We start from the raw sequence: 16,156 nt of genomic DNA, 5'->3' as shown, positions 1-16,156 counted from the left end.
AAAAGCAGAGTCCCTCACTCTCTTCCTTCCATCAGTCTGAAGTCTTTACCAAATAACTCCCTAATGAACTCACCCTAAATAATCATGGTCCCTCCCCCACATCATCTTCCTCTGCCTGCATTAATCTGCTCTTTTCTTGAAAAGAACAATTTCAATGTAAGATTTCTAGCTCTTTTTCTTAAATACTGAAATTCCATCACTGGTGATCCAGGAAGTGAAAGTTAACAGTTGCCTAAAAGATAAAATGCACTGTGTTTTCGACAGATTGAAACACAGAGGATATCTGAACACATGCTGTGTGCTCTTTAGTTGTTATATTTCTCATGGCTGCTGTGACGCCTTAAAATCCATGGTGCCCTTAGGGAAGACCATTGCTGCTACAGTGATTACGCACACCTTAACAGAAAACCTATTAATCTGTCCAAAAACATATATCACTACACATACACATATGTTTATATTATACATATATATGTGTGTGTGTTTGTTTGTGTTTGTGTGTGTGTGTGTGTGTGTGTGTGTTCACGCGTGTGCGCATATACACTGAAGGCTTTGACGGTACCATCTATAAAGCTCTCTGGAGTTGTAGTAGATTCCGGTTGCAGATTCACAACCCCAACAGTAATGAAACTGAATCAGTCTGCCTGAATATGACGCGATGCTGCTGCATCATTAATTTAACATTCAAGCCGCTTTCACAAGAGTGTGATGAAACTTGTCACACAAGTCAAACACAACCCATGATTTTTTTTTTTAACTCTTGCATTATGGAATGACGCCTGAAATGACATTTCAGAGCTACTCATTTTCATCGGTTTCAGTGGATGGTTTAAGAGAGGGAGGTTGAGGAGCTAAGAGTTCTTTGTAGGGCTGAAACTATAACTCAGTTAATTAGCCAACAATTTAACTGATTGTTCATTTAACTTCTTTATCAAGAAACGAGGCTTCATTTATTACAAAATTTAATGCCAATCCATTCACTAGTTGTTCAGCTATTTCCGTCTGGAGGAAAGGCGTGGACCATCCAACAGACGAACATCGCTGCTTGCGTGGCTAAAAATGCCAAACCTTCATGTGCATTTGCTGCTTTTCTCTGTTTTATATAAATTGTAAACTGAACAATTTACATTTATATAAAACAGATTGCTTATTTTGGTCACACAAAAAAGTAATTTGAAGATGTTACTTTGAGTTCAAGTAACTTGAGAAGTCAATTTTTGTTCTGACATTACATAGATTAAGCAGTTCATCAAATAGTCAAACGGTAGTCGGATTATAATGGAAATACTTGCAAACTTAACTCTGTGACACTCTCACACACACACACACACACATGCACACGCACACGCACATGCACGCACACACACACAAAAGAATGCTCATGTTTTATGATTGGGGCACTTATCTGTCTCACCATGGTGTTCTCAAAAATTGTACTGTGAAAAATGGAACATAGGATGCTGTGACAGGAATCTGACAGGGAAAAGTACATCCGCACAAGCATGCACACACACAAACAGTACATCGAGACACCTTCCCACTGTTCTCCAAAAAAAACTAGAGAAAGAGAGAGAATGAAGAGAAAGACAAGAATGAAATTCAAAACAGTGCCTAAAAAGAGCAATTATTTAAATAAAGGGACTAACTATAAAAAGGCAAAGGCTGCTGTGGAGGAAGACTGTGTGGATTTGAGTGAAATAAAGAGAGTGAGAAAAAACACAAACAATGGAAGAGATGGAGAGAAACAGGGAAGCAGAGGTCAGCAGCTGACAAAACAAAAGGATAAAGTCAGAAAGGATAGCTGCTATCTCTCTATCCCAGGATGGACCACACAAATACACCCTCCCACCCCAATCCCTAGACTAAACAACACAGTGAGAAAAGCTACTGCAGGCAGCGCGAAGTGAACCGTCAGATTAGCGGTGTTTGTAACGAATAGACAAACAGTGTGTTTAAAAATAGAAAGAAGGATCTATCCCATTATTGTATGTGAGCAGGGAAAATCCTAGGGTAGCTTTTCCCAGAACTATTAACTCTCTATCTTTACCAAACAAAAGCACGCACACAGACACACACACACACACACACACACACACACACACACACACACACACACACACACACACACACACACACACACACACACACACACACACACACACACACACACACACACACACACACAGGGGTATCCCTGCTGGCCAGCTGGGGCCTCGAGACCATTTAGAAAATTAAAGGCGAGAGAAGATGAGCAAGAGGGAGAGAGGGAGGGAAGCGGAGAGGCCGAGTACACGGTAGCATCCACGGGAGAAGAAAATGTTTAGTGTATCGTCAAAAGGTTAACAACAGCAGCAGTGTGTGGGCTGATTTTGTCTAATATCAACAGAATGTAAAACTAATCATCCTTACACCTACTTTAATCCTCAGGCATGTATTGTATATCACTGTATAAACTGTCACAAAGCACACTGCATCATAAATAGCTGTAAAAATACTGTTTCTTCCACAAATACACACACACTCCTGAAACAACAATCTCTTTCAGATTAGACATATTTCAGCCATGACACACTATACCTTGTAGACAACAGATCAAGCTGCTTACAGTGAATCTCCAGTGACTCTTCTCATGTCTCGCTCTGTAAAGCTGTTCAGCCTGAGTCCATGTTCCAATCCAGACGGCAGCTGAAACACAGCTAAACTCCTCCAGCCAGCCGCCGGCAGCAAGAGAGCCCGAGCGGACAGGAGGGAAAGAAGACAATCAGCGAGCAAGACTGTCTGAGAAAGAAAGAGAGAGACTCCCTCTTTCCTCAGAGGGCTGCCCACCTCTCCCTCCTCCTTCGCCTCCCTTGTTCCCTCCCTCTTTTCCCTCCCTGGAGCTTAACTGTCCTGAGGCTATCACTTCTTCCTCGCCCCCCACCTTCCCCCGGCACACTCCAACTCTAAAGTGTGTTTCCAAGGTAGCCTCGTCGTCACAGCCACTGACAACTACAGCTCCGAACAGACTTACAGCCCAGCTCCCGTTTCAGTTCCCCTTCAGTATTTCCGAGAGAGAGAGGGCGAGCAGAGAGAGGAGAGAGAGAGAAAGAGACATGAAGGGCTGAAAGCCGATCCCCTCTGATCTCATCAAGCAAAGTTACCAACAGCAACCAGACCGGCAGGCAGCTGAGAGAAACACCCGGTTCGCCTCCCCTCCCTCCTCTTCCTGACTCCCCCCCTTCTTACAAAGAGCTCAATCCGAGCCAACCCCCCCCCCCCAATTAGAGACACAAACTACCACACATGTGCACATGCACACACCTACACGTGCCGCCTATGCGGCACGAGTTGAACATGTGCACATTTTAGGCATCAAGGTGAGAAAGGCCAGTCATGTCCTATGTGCACCAAAAGTATTTGTACGGTTAAAGTTGAAAAATACAAATATCACAGAAGAAGAATACCCTTTTAAAAGTCATAAATAACAAGAATTTACAGTGTAATGTAGCAAGTATAAAAAGGAAAATATTCAATGAGCGAAAAGGCACTTTCCACAGTGTTAGATAATTGTTGCAGTGTTCCTTTTTCCTACCTTACATTTCTGCAATTAACACGACATGCTTTCTGGGCAATCACCTGCACGGCTTTGTTCTGCTCTATTGCTCTCTGTTCTTTCCTGTTGTCATATTGTATATTTTCCTACATCTGCACATTACTGCATAACTTGGCTCTGACATGATGTGATGACTAAGTTCATCTATCAGCCTTTACCCGCAGCAACATCAGGTATTCGCAAAGTCGGGGAAGTGAGGACAGCATCTGGAACCGCACATGCTTTCTCTTTCCCTTTCACTACTAGAACTTTACATCTCCAGCGTACCTGCACATGCACACTCACACTCTCTCGTACAGGAGTTCTTGCGTGTGTACAACCGCTGGTGCACTTTCTTTTTGCATACAGTCATACATGTACAGTGGTCAGACAAAACTCAAGTGTGTTAAGTCATGCAGGACTGAGGCCAAGTCAGCTCACTTCCTCTATGGACTTTTCCCAGGAATACTGCGACCACCAGAGAACCAAACTCTCCACAACCCAACCCAAAAAAAAAAAAAAAACAACACACACGCACACACACTAAATCATTACTATATCATTACATCACATCTCTGCGGAGGCATTCAAATGCAACATGCAGTAAGAGAGAGTTGCGGTATGTGCTGGACTATTTCTTAGCCAGGACCAGTAAATTCTGGTCTCCACAGTTGGGAAACTACTCAGAGCAAAGTCTGAACCATTACCCCCCATAAATGGTGAGTTGTCATTTTTATTCAGTTTTTTGTTGTTGTAAGAATTAAAAAAACAAGATATGTGATATTGATTATTGAGCTTTAGAGATGCTGCTAGGTGGATTTTGTCATTTGGAAGAGCCAGGCTAGCGGGTTCCAGTCTTTGTGCAAAGCTAAGCTAACCGTCTGCTGGCTCTACCCTTATATTTAACGGACAGATAGAAGAGGACCCCCTTGAAAATGACATGATACATCTCAAAGGCTTTATCGACAAATTAAAACATAAAATAAAATAAACGTGGCTTAGATTTTCCCATCTAGCTCAGTTCCAGAAAGCAAACAGGCAGGTTTCCCAAAATGTTGAACATTTACTTTAAATTGAAATTTATCTGTACTGTATGTAACCTGCTTACACTTAGGTACTCTTTAAGATGACAGGTAAAACAGGTATGTGTTGGACTTAAAAAGTTGTTAACTATTCACACATGTCAAAACCAGTCAATTGGCCTCATTTAGACTGAGAGCAGGAAAAGAGGAAATATACAGATCTGTACAAACACACATTGGCAGCTATGGATCACCTGAAGCAGAGACCATTTGGTTCAAGTGAGGTCAGAGATCTGGCAAAGAATCTGAGGCTCCCTTTCCACGAAAGCTATGCTGCTTTGAGGCCATGTTCAGGTTTTATGGTTTGGGGAAATAGTTCACTGATGATTTTCCCTGTGGAATTAGTATTTACTTAAAAATTGGTGACTTATTTTCAATTTCAGGCAGTGGTATGCACATCAAAACTTTTAAATTCTTTGTTGTTTACACAATCTTAATTGCTATAATCCCTCTATTTTGTAATCCTGTTTGATGCCAAAATCCATCAATTCTTCCTCAAAGGACAATTAAATGTTGTTCCAAGTCCTAGGAAAGGATTGTGGAAGTCTGGATTTGTAAAATGACCAAGAGGCATGAGCTGGCGATGCTGCACACTGATAGTAAACGGTCAGCTTACAGACATGTTGAATTTCAGAGTATATAACTGCATCTGTGTAAAAATGGTTCATCTCATTATTTTACTGCTACCAATTTACAGTTTAATTTGCATGGAGAATAAAAGCCCACAAATTCACCCCCCTAATTCTGCTGGAGTAGAGGCTTTCTGGGTTTTGGCTCTGGGAGGCTTTTCTTCGAACCAGTGATCACTGAAATTGATTGTGCTGTCCAGCGTCACAGCAGTCACATACTGTATGTAAAATCCCTGAGAATGCATGTTTCTTGGTAAGGTAACATTAGGTGTTAAAGATACAGTCCTCAGTTCATTTGACCGTTTTAGTGGTTTGTATATCTGTAATTCATCTGAGTATAGAGCTCAGAAATAAATTTGAAAATTGTTTTGAGCTGGATAACTTTGTTGTAGCTCGCAGTTTGCCCTACTACTTGTGTATAAATGTCATGTTTGTATGTAGAATATGTCTAGTTTATTGTTTTTTATGTTTTTTACACCATTTTCTCCATCTGAATGTCAGTATCCATTTATGTCAGTATGTGTATTTGAATGTAAAAAAAAAATCAGGTACACTGCTGCACAAATCTATTTAAAACAAATTCCTGTACATTTTTCAGTTACTCTACAGTCTCACAAAAGGCCTTAGACTCACTTCTATCATTCTGAGTAAGAACCCAAAGATACAGTTTGACCTCAATCCTTTAAACAGAGGATTGAGCCTGTGTTACATCCCCCATCTTCTCTGCTGGACACTGCCATAGACTGCCCCCTGATTTTCTACCTCAAGGCACATTCACACTTAAGGGACCCCATGGGGTCTAGGGACATGTGTGTGTGTGTGTGTGTGAGAGTGTATGCGTTTGTGAGTTAATCTGCAGGACAATGGGGGCCCTGTCCTCACCCCACACACACAAAATTAGGGCTAGGGGCCTCACAGCTGAGCAGCTTACTGACAATAGAAACTGGAGGCGTGTGTGCATATGCATTTGCGTGCGTGTACGTGTGTGTGTGTTTGCAAGCGTGTGTGTATTTGTGTGCACTGACTCCTGCCAACACACGTGTCAAACACAAAGCCATCCAACTGTCCTCATGGCCCAGGGGAGAAGGAGAAGTATCGACACAGAGGGTCGGATAGATAGATGGACAGAGGGTAGGAACAGGAGTGCAGAAGAAAGGAAAAGGGAGGAACAGGGGTCTGAAAAACGCAGCCTAGGGGTGAGGGGAGGGGAGAAAAAGAGGAGGAGAGGAAATAAAAAAGAAAGAGTAGATGGTCAAATTACCATGTACAGATGGCAGAGAGAAAGAGCACCAGGAGCACGGCCAGTCTGTGATTACGTGCCGCACTGTTTATTGGCCTTGCGCAGTGATTCCTTGGATTTTTGTCGTCGTCGACATAAGAGACTCCAGGAAGTCACTTCAACCAGTCAAGGAATACAAGAAAAGCACATAGCTCTCCATAAAACCACAATTGGTCATTTTTACACATTTTTGTATGGTAGAGATACAGGATAATGTGTTAATTGGGGAGCCTTAGAGGTGCTGGTCGGCAGATGGTATTTTACCTTCAGACAGAGCCAGGCTAGTTGTTTTCAGTCTTTATACTTAGCTAAGTTAACCAGCTGGCAGTTTGTGAGTACAGACATGAGAGTGGTATTGACCGTCTCCTCAAGCCCTCTGCAAAAAAGCAGATTTCACACAAAAATGTCGAACTATTCCCAAGACTAAATCTTAATTATAAACTAGCATCAATAATTCAATCAACTCAAGTAGTCATTGCTTTGGTGTTTTGCACCCTGAATAAATAGATTCCAGTGTAGCAAAACAAAACAAAATAAATAAATAAACAGCCAATGTACAGCATCTGTATAGCTCTTCATCACTACTTTTCGTCTTTGAATTTAAGCTTTTCATCTTGTCTCAAAGACAATCCTAGTGTCCCCTCTCCTTTTGCTTAGTCACTTTCTGTGCTCTCTTCCCACCGACTGACTGGTTTTCTATTCTTTCGAAATCTGCTGCCGATGTAGCGGCAACTTGCAGTAACTGGTATTGTCTTTATTTCGTTGGTGGCTGAGCATGTTCACACAAGCTGCCAAGATCATTTCGAAATGGAACCTTCAGGCTTTCAGCAGCCGAGTACGTTTAAATATCTACTATACTATACTATACTATTACTATATGGTATAAACACTAAGCGTCATGTGGGCATTTGGTTATTTGCATAACCCCTATTGTAACCTTTTACCTAATTCTAGTTTCACGTCAAACTCATCTTAACCTTGAACTAGACTGAACAAACCCAAATCTAATCTTAATGGCCCCTTAAAGGAGCAATGAGTGTTAAAATGTCTTCATGTCAAACAGTTGTAATCATCTTTCTCTGCCTGTGAAGATGTTCATAAGAAGACGAGAGCACCAACATTCAGCTGTCATACCATATAAACACAAAAGAAAGGTTCACTGAAACACACAGGCACTCCACTCCTTCCCTCTTACACACACACGTCGATACAGATGCTGGCCATCCAAGTACAGCAGGTAGGCATTAATTCAGCCCGGCTGCACAATCAATGATGGTAAATGGAGGCAGCGGGAGGGACAGACAGCGATCTGCTGCTTTTATTTCCCCCTCTCTCCCTGTCTCTCCCTCTCTCTCTCCATTAAAACACATCCTTTCCATGTCTTGTTTCATTATAGGAAAGCTCTCTTGGTGAGTCAAAGCCTCACTTTGTACCGCACAGTTTTTTGTAGTTTTCGCTCTCTTCCCAGCTCTTCAATGACACTGTCACTGGGTATCATGTCCTTCTCTCTGTCTGTACAATATACAGCTCTCTCCTTTTCTAAGCCCATGTCTTTACTAATGAAGACTCATCTGAAAACCTTGTTTATATGTGCAAAGGTTTCCATCCGCATTAGCGCCGTCAGACTGCTTTGTTAAAGTTTGCCGTTCACACTCAGTGAACTGAATTTTTGTAGCCCACTTCAGCCAGCAGTTTAGCCAAATTTCCACTAAACTGTTTTGTACCGTTTTTGCAGGACTGTTTGTTATTTCAAAGCCTGAAGAATGGAGTGTGTCAGCAAGTCAAAGTTCTCAAAAATAAATCACATGACAATAACAGGATCACATGACAATCATATGTCAGCATTTTCTGTTTACACTAGATCCGGATATTCAAATTTATCTACTTTCGACTTGAGAGAATTTTAAAGAAAATCTTCCTTCAGTGGTTTAACACTGGCCTTTAGCTGAATTTATGCCTCTCCCTCACTTTTATAGCTGCCCAATGGCATCTTTCTCACCTTCCTCCCCTCTTTCTCCTCTTTGTCCTTCTCTCCCTCCAGCCCTTCATTTCTCCCCTCTCCTGCCTTTCTTTTTCCTTCTTTTTCCCCTACATCTCCTCTATCTCTGCTCGTTCATCTGTCAATCCAGCAACTCCCTTGCCACTCCTCTCCTCCCACCATTTCTCTTTCCAGAGCTAAGCCTCCTCTTTTTTATACTCTCCCTTATTCCTCCCTTCTGTGCCCTCCCTCCACCCTTTTCTCCAGCATCTGCTGGTCGGCGTCTGTCACTGATGACCCCTCGTTGCCACGTGCCAAGTCTTCCTCTCAGGGTCCCACAGAGACCCTAAATCATTAAAACACACACACACACACACACACACACACACACACACACACACACACACACACACACACACACACACACACACACACACACACACACAGACTCACACACACACACACACACACAGACTCACACACACAGATTGTAATCGTGTTGTTAGCTTGTGATAGGTGGCTGTCTCCCTCCCACAGAGAGTGAGAAAGCACACAAATTCAACCTTTGATTGCAGACTCATTACGTAGCTGTCTCATTTGTCAATAAAATGTCTTATAATTTCCAAATCCTTCAATTAAATGGGCCTGGACAACATGTGCAGGGAATTTCAGCAGGTATAAGATTTTCCTTGTAAAGCGCCTGATTATATTACACCTAGAGACACAGCAGCGTTGACACTGTCATCCGGGTTTGGGGTTAACGTTATGCTAAAACACACTAGCTTTAAGACTCCGCAGCTGATGAGAAAGTTTATGCTGTTTAGCAAAATAAATTGATCACATACAGTAGGTCTCTAACTGCTGCAAAGTCAAGGACTCAGTGTCTGTATCAGCAGTAGTGACGCAGTATTGGTAAATCTCTTTTACTGGCCAACCTGCAAGGCCAGAAGTAGCATCCGCAAGCCACATTGTAAATTTAGCTTGTGTTCAGGCTGCAACAATAAGAACATTACTTCCATATTGCAATACACAGCAGCTTACCACAGGGATGGAAAAAACATGTGTCCACAACATCAAATTGCTTCTAGCACACTGCCGACTCTCCAAGACGTGCCGTTTAAAGACTTTTCACTTGATTTTTATAGCTCACGGCTTTCAAGACTACTTTTTATTGTCACCATGATACACAAGTATGAACATGTCGTACTGCGTAAAATTGCCTCATCTTTCACTTCACCTCAAGATCCAACAATTGTGAGGATGCTACAGGAAATGGGATCTTACAAACCATAATGACACACATCCAGCATCGCCTCCTCCCACTAGTGGAGCGCCGACACATCTGCTAGTCCCGGTGTCTGCGCCTCACGCAGTTAGCTGTGTGGTTCAAGCCCACGTGTTCAACTGCATACGGATACGGCTATTGTGCAAATTGTTTGCACTAGTCATTCTACTAAATCAACCATTGTTTTGAAATCATGAGTCATGACTCCAAAACAAGAAACCAGGTCAGAGTCGTGCAGACAGACGATCAGATTGAAAAATACAGACAGGGACAGAGGTAATCATTGAAGAAATAGATAAATGATCTCTACCCCCGCACGCACGCGCGCACACACACGTGCACAAAGGAACAACCTGCTGAACAGCAAGCAGAAGGAAAGGCAAGTAGGCTTGAGGGTATATCCTTCACTATCACACAGAAATCGCAGAACAGATTTACTTTTATCCCGTGTCAAATATTGTTAAATAATGTCATGGGAGATATGGACATACACAGAGAAAACAGAAAAAACCCTTCAGTACAGCATGACATGATTTAATGTGTGTTAATCTAAAATCCTCACTAGGCCACTAGGATCATAATTCATCCATTCATTTATAATCTGAACTATTGCCACAGTGTCCGATGGGTTCAGAAAGTGCCCGGCTATCGTACTTTGAACTTAAAATGAGCTCGCTCTACATGGACATGCCTTTATCTGGTATTTGACTGTGCAGGTCAGGGCCCAAGATGAAAGGTCAGTTATATACATAGACTACAGGGTTGACAGTCATCAATAAACCAGACACACAGATACTGAGTTCTCAGGACTGCGCTCAGCAAATTGTGTACTCACACAGCGCCCATCATGTTTAGTTTCCTAACTCCCTTTTCTTTCATCTTTGTCTTGTGCAATCAGAAGCTGTGCCACAGTAGGTTTCGAAATCCGTCTGTTACAGTAGTATTTAAAGTTCCCATCAACCGAAGTTTCATATTTTCCGTTTACTGCATGTCAAGTTGTGCAACAGGACCCAATTTACAGAATGTGATACTAGCCTTGCAACGCGGGTTGACGTGCGCTGGTGTGTTGTCGTACCTTGTGGGTCTGACGTCGGCGTGTCGCCTCCATCAGACCCACCTTCCCGCTGAGTCTGCTCTTTTTTTTTTTTTTTTTTTACACGTGTAACTCAGCAAAACAGAGGTGTACCTCTAATTCAAGGCCTGGGCACCTGCAGCATCTCACCTCCTGGGAAACTGAACTGAGCAGCTGAAGACTGCCTACTGTTCACGACTGTCCAGTGACGATCACAACTTGCATGGCTGGCAGCTTATTTACGTTGTCAAGAAAACCAATGACACACTGGGAGCAACTTGAGGTGTGATGTTTAAAACATTTCAGGGATTTTTCTCTACAGCCGGGAAAATACAAAACTACCAAACGAGTGTCTCAATTTCATTAAATAATTTTTCATACTTGTTAAAAGGTGTGCCGCAATATTTCCTTGTAAACAAAGTTATTTTTACATTCAGTTTCTCACCAAAACAGTGTGCGACTTTGTGGCAAAAAAAAACAAACGTCTTACATGCATTTCCCTTTTTGTATAAAAGATCTGCAAAGCTGATTGTTCGAAAAACATTTTTACCTGCTTTGCATTTAAATCCACATTTGCAAGCTAGCAGTCTTCTTCTTCCCTGCCTTTCCTGGCGAGTTTCTACATTTCTTTACACATTACTGCCACCAACTGTCAGTCGGTGGAACAGCATAAAACTGGCACCAACTGTGATCGCACACAACAAACCAGCAAAACAGGGATCCAGTCAGCAAAACATTGCCCCAGAGCGCTAAAACTCCACAGAGCACCTTTGAGATACAGAAAGTTGATGCTTCATATGAAGCTGATAGGTTTTTCAGCATCTGTTATTGCTATTTAAGAATACAATTGAGCTGTTTGATGTATATATTCATTTTTTTTTTTTTTTGAAACTTACAACTTAAGCACTTTTTTTTCACCAAACCCTTGTTTGTATTGTACCTTTGTAGCAAAGCAAAAGGAGAGACATAGGAATGAAAACTGGTTTGAAAGTCGTGTGACAAGAAGTCACTCAGGGGGATTTCCAACTACTCGATCATTTAAGTCAGAAATGATAAGATACGCATTTGTAAAAAGGACAAGAGTTGAATAATGTGTATGTACACACACATACACACACACACACAAACAAACGCGCCGTATAGACCAGAGTGACAACAGCCATACAGGCAGGCCTGGGTCACAGCAGTCAAGTCACAGCAGGTAGAGTGACACACAGGAGATGAAAGAAGAGTCGAGGACTTCAGACTCGAGCTGAGTGGTATGGAGCCGCACTCTGGTCGGCACAGCAGCACAGCCAGCAGTTTCTCAGCCCACAGCAATTTAGCAGCTTATGGCAGCTCCATTTCCTCTGGACGGACTGGTAGGGAGCACCAGGCTGCTGCAGTAATCTACTTTACCTCGGGATTAGCAGTTCTCTGCAGGTGTCACTCTCAGTCCGTCTGTCTATCCATCTCTGTCTTGTCCTCTCCTTCACTATGTGATTCATTCACAGAGTCCTGCTCTTATTGTACATTCACATGAAAACTACCATTTAATGTTAAGCTGGTAATGACAATAAACAAACAAAGTTGAGGAGCTGCCGATTCTGTTAAGATTTAAAATTTTTCTTTTTTAATAACTTGATATTTAAGAATCTAGCTTCTTGTAATATCCTTAATAACATAATTGGTCATTTTAATTGTAATTTCGGGAACAATTACCAGACAAGAATGAAATTGACACTACTAGAACTACGGCATTTAACTATCAAATGTAAACCATGGACATTATACTGTGCTGAAACATTGTAGGGCTTACACCATATATCTTATCACTGCTCTGTGACATTCATTAACCCCGCCCTGGCTGATTTTTCGTTTCGCCGCAAGGAACAGCAGCGTTTGTTCCTCAGTGGGGGGCTGTGCTGTAGCTGCAGAAATAAAAGCAACTGCAAACCACAAACGACTTTATTTACCCGAGAAACATGGAAGTCTCCTGGATAATTCAAAATGAGTTTGTTTCGCTGTCTCAGCCACCAGAAATGAGTCATTAAATTAGTTTGCTGACTCAGTGATGTCAATTAAACATCAACAGTCTCTATTAGAGGCTGACCGATGGTGGATTTTTAAAGACCAATGTAATAACAATAGTTTGGAGCAATAAAAGGCCATAGCCGATTCATCGTCCTGGTCTAAAATATAGCTATAAACCTTTCAGACTAAGTTAAGTTTCCTTAAATTAGAAACAAAAGTTATCAACACAAAAGCTTTCTAGGTAATTAGTCCTATATTTGGGGAAAAATGCAAAATCAATATATAATTCAGCAGACACAACTCAAGTAGACACAACTCACCGCGACATCAATCAGAGTTTCCTTTATCATGCATATCATGCTGTACTTCTGCAGTAGCCTTGCCAGCTACTTTTGCTCGTGCTGTTTTTAATAAACCAGTTTTTTGACACTCTGAATTTAATGATTAGAAAAAGAATATCCTGAAGTGTAATTTCAAGGATCAGATCATTTGAATATGTTGTATCTACAATGCGCTGTTCTGTGCTGGCCAAGATTACTTCTGTTGCGCGTCCCATTACATTGTTAAATATCAACCCTAACCATTAATGTTAATGCATATTCCCTCTTCAAGGAGGATCCTAAAATGTGCGATTTCATTTCATGAATGGATAGTTAGGTGGCTGAATTATTTGGACAAGAGAACGCCAAATTGATAAAATGAAGTAACAGTTATATAGTTAATTTTCCTCTCTGTCCGCCTGTATTGTATCGTGGACAAAGAGGTAATGGTATTGCATTATATATCCGAGAAATAACTTTTGTGGGGACAAATAAACTGAAGTCAGGTCAGTTATGACCTGAGCCCTCATTTTCTAATTGATCGAGAATTGCTTTTCAGCAGGAAATTACCTCTCATACAGTCACCATAAAAAAATGTAATTCAAAGCCTGTTGCACTGAATGAGTGAATGACGGTGAACTTTCATTTAAATATAAATGATCTCAGGTGCACAACGACATTACCTTGAATTCGTGAATGGAGCCTCCAGGCAAAACGGTGATGTGCATCCCGTTGGTACAGCCTTACATCCCTAAGGCTGTACCACCAAAACCCCTGAGAGCATTGAATTTATTGTCGGGTCTCTATAAAGTGCAAACCTTTATCTTCCGCTCCCTTTGGGCTTTTGGCTACGATAACATTGGGTAACATGCAGGGTATAAAAAGGGGGTGACAGACAGTTCAGCAGATTCACCTGATGCCTCAGTATATCAGTGTTCAACAAGGAAGCAGCTCGGCAGTGCAACAGACACGTAAAGCAGTCAGTCTAGCTGATCATTTTTAAGTTTACCTTTATTAACATTTCCAAATAAGCGGTTTGGATAAGCAGGTTAAACTCGGGATGTACTGTTTGTGATACCCCGCACTTTTCTGTAAAACTGTCCAGCAGCGTTGGCTCTGTGAAAAAAGATTTAAAATATTTACATTTTTCTTTAAGAGCTGTTTTCACATGTAGGCACCTTAATCACACTGTGACTCTCAGTGGAGCTTTTTGTAACTTTTTGTGAAATGTTCCACACTACCCAAACTGTGATAAAAACTTCAAAACACCCACGTCTGAGCAAACAAAAAATCTGGCAAAGTTGTTGGCCATAGATTCATATTTAATGGACAGATTTGAGACCAGTATCGGTCTTCTCATCCCCTTATAAGTGAACACAATGTTTCCCACAATGTCACACCTCTGCTTTAGTGTGGTCCGTATAATTCAGACTCCATTGTAGTGCTAAAGCGGTTAATCAACAGAGAGATAATTAATTGACAACAATTTTAGTAATTGAGTAATATTTTAAGTCATTTATCAAAGAAAACTTACAAATATTTGCCAGTTGTTCAAATCTCTCAAATGTGAGGATTTGCTGCTTATTGTTGTTTTATATCATTAGAACTTAATTATCTTTGCGGTGTTGCACTGTTGTAAGGACAATAACAAGCTATTTGCCGACACCATCTTTGGCTCCGAGAAGTTACGGGCGCTTTTAACAATTTTCTTACATTTTATAGACTTAATGATTGATGGAAATCGAAGCAGTTTGACATATTAATCGTTACTGAAAACAATCATTAGTTGAAGCTGGGGATGGGGTTTGATAGCATTTTATCGAATCTGAATCCCTCATCTTTTTGAGTAGTTTATTTTGTGAGGAATGAAGACATCTGTATCAGTAACAAAACAAATTTCAACTGTTTTGTGTAGCAAAAAATATAACTTGATATTTAAGTATCTAGCTTCTTCTAATCACCTTAATAACACAATTGGCCATTTTAATTGTAATTTCAGGACCAATTACCAGACAAGCATGAAAGTGACACTAATAGAAACTACAGCATATAACTATCAAATGTAAACCATGGACAATATACTGTGCTGAGACAAAGCTGCAGAAGTAAAAACAACTACAAACCACAAACAAACTACTTTATAATTCTGTAATATCAACTAAATAATTCCCTGATGTTTTGCATACCCAATGCACTAAATGTTACGTGAAGGTGAACTCACTGTTGCACTGCTACAAGTCACAGAATCTGACGGGTCACAGAAACGGAGATAACATTGACGGTAGGCTGAGGCCGAGCACTCATCTTTCTCAAGCTATCACTAACCACAAGTTCTTAGTTTAACATATTGGATGGTAGATATTTAAACAAATTTGTGAATATCCTCCTGCAGGTATTGCATTTTCGAGTTGTTGTGTTGACTCTTGATGAACATTTAGGCTGCTCCGCCATCTTGCTGAGTTATCACGTTTGTATAAATCAGTCTTTTTTTTCATTGCTGATGCCTGTAGTGCCAGAGAGAGAGGCAAACAGGACTAACTAAACAGAGAACTTGAATGATAGACTCCATAAGGGATTCGTTGGCCATTGAGCTTAAGGAATCTGGGTATTTTACCAACTTGGAACTGGATCCAAAATGGAACCTGCTATCGGAATTATACCGGCTATCCCCAGTTGAAGCTCTACTCAATGCGTGTAAATGTGAAAATCAATGTAATAGTTCTTTACACAGCTTATTGGACTGTGAATAAGCACCCTTAATCGGATTATTGTGCGCATGCAACTGACTCTCTCTCCTTTCCTCCACATGCAAAATATAAACGTCAACACTAGCAGTGGCAGATGAGAGTGTCAGTAAACATTCAAACGCTACAAGCGCCAAGTGATGCATTTCAGTTTTGTGCCGGCAAGTCAAACGAAGCTAGACC

At 41.2% G+C, this 16,156-nt stretch overlaps 1 protein-coding gene across 11 annotated transcripts in view; it reads right to left on the bottom strand.

The window, feature by feature from the left end:
* Positions 1 to 16,156, bottom strand: part of LOC120799214 (SPRY domain-containing SOCS box protein 4-like) — a 72,289-nt gene that overhangs the window by 41,651 nt on the left and 14,482 nt on the right. For 2 of the 11 annotated variants that reach the window (XM_040144185.1, XM_040144197.1), the window contains exon 1: positions 11,447 to 11,526. The exons of 1 other annotated variant lie outside the window; for it this stretch is intronic. The gene's annotated coding sequence lies outside the window, so the exon portion shown is untranslated. 8 more of the 11 variants (XM_040144187.1, XM_040144191.1, XM_040144186.1 and 5 more) reach the window with 8 other exon arrangements.

This window comes from Xiphias gladius, chromosome 14 (genome assembly GCF_016859285.1).
Source record: "Xiphias gladius isolate SHS-SW01 ecotype Sanya breed wild chromosome 14, ASM1685928v1, whole genome shotgun sequence".
NCBI classification, from domain to species: domain Eukaryota; kingdom Metazoa; phylum Chordata; class Actinopteri; order Istiophoriformes; family Xiphiidae; genus Xiphias; species Xiphias gladius.
The sequence above is the reverse complement of the archived record's forward strand: the minus strand, read 5'-3'. Positions and strand labels throughout refer to the sequence as shown.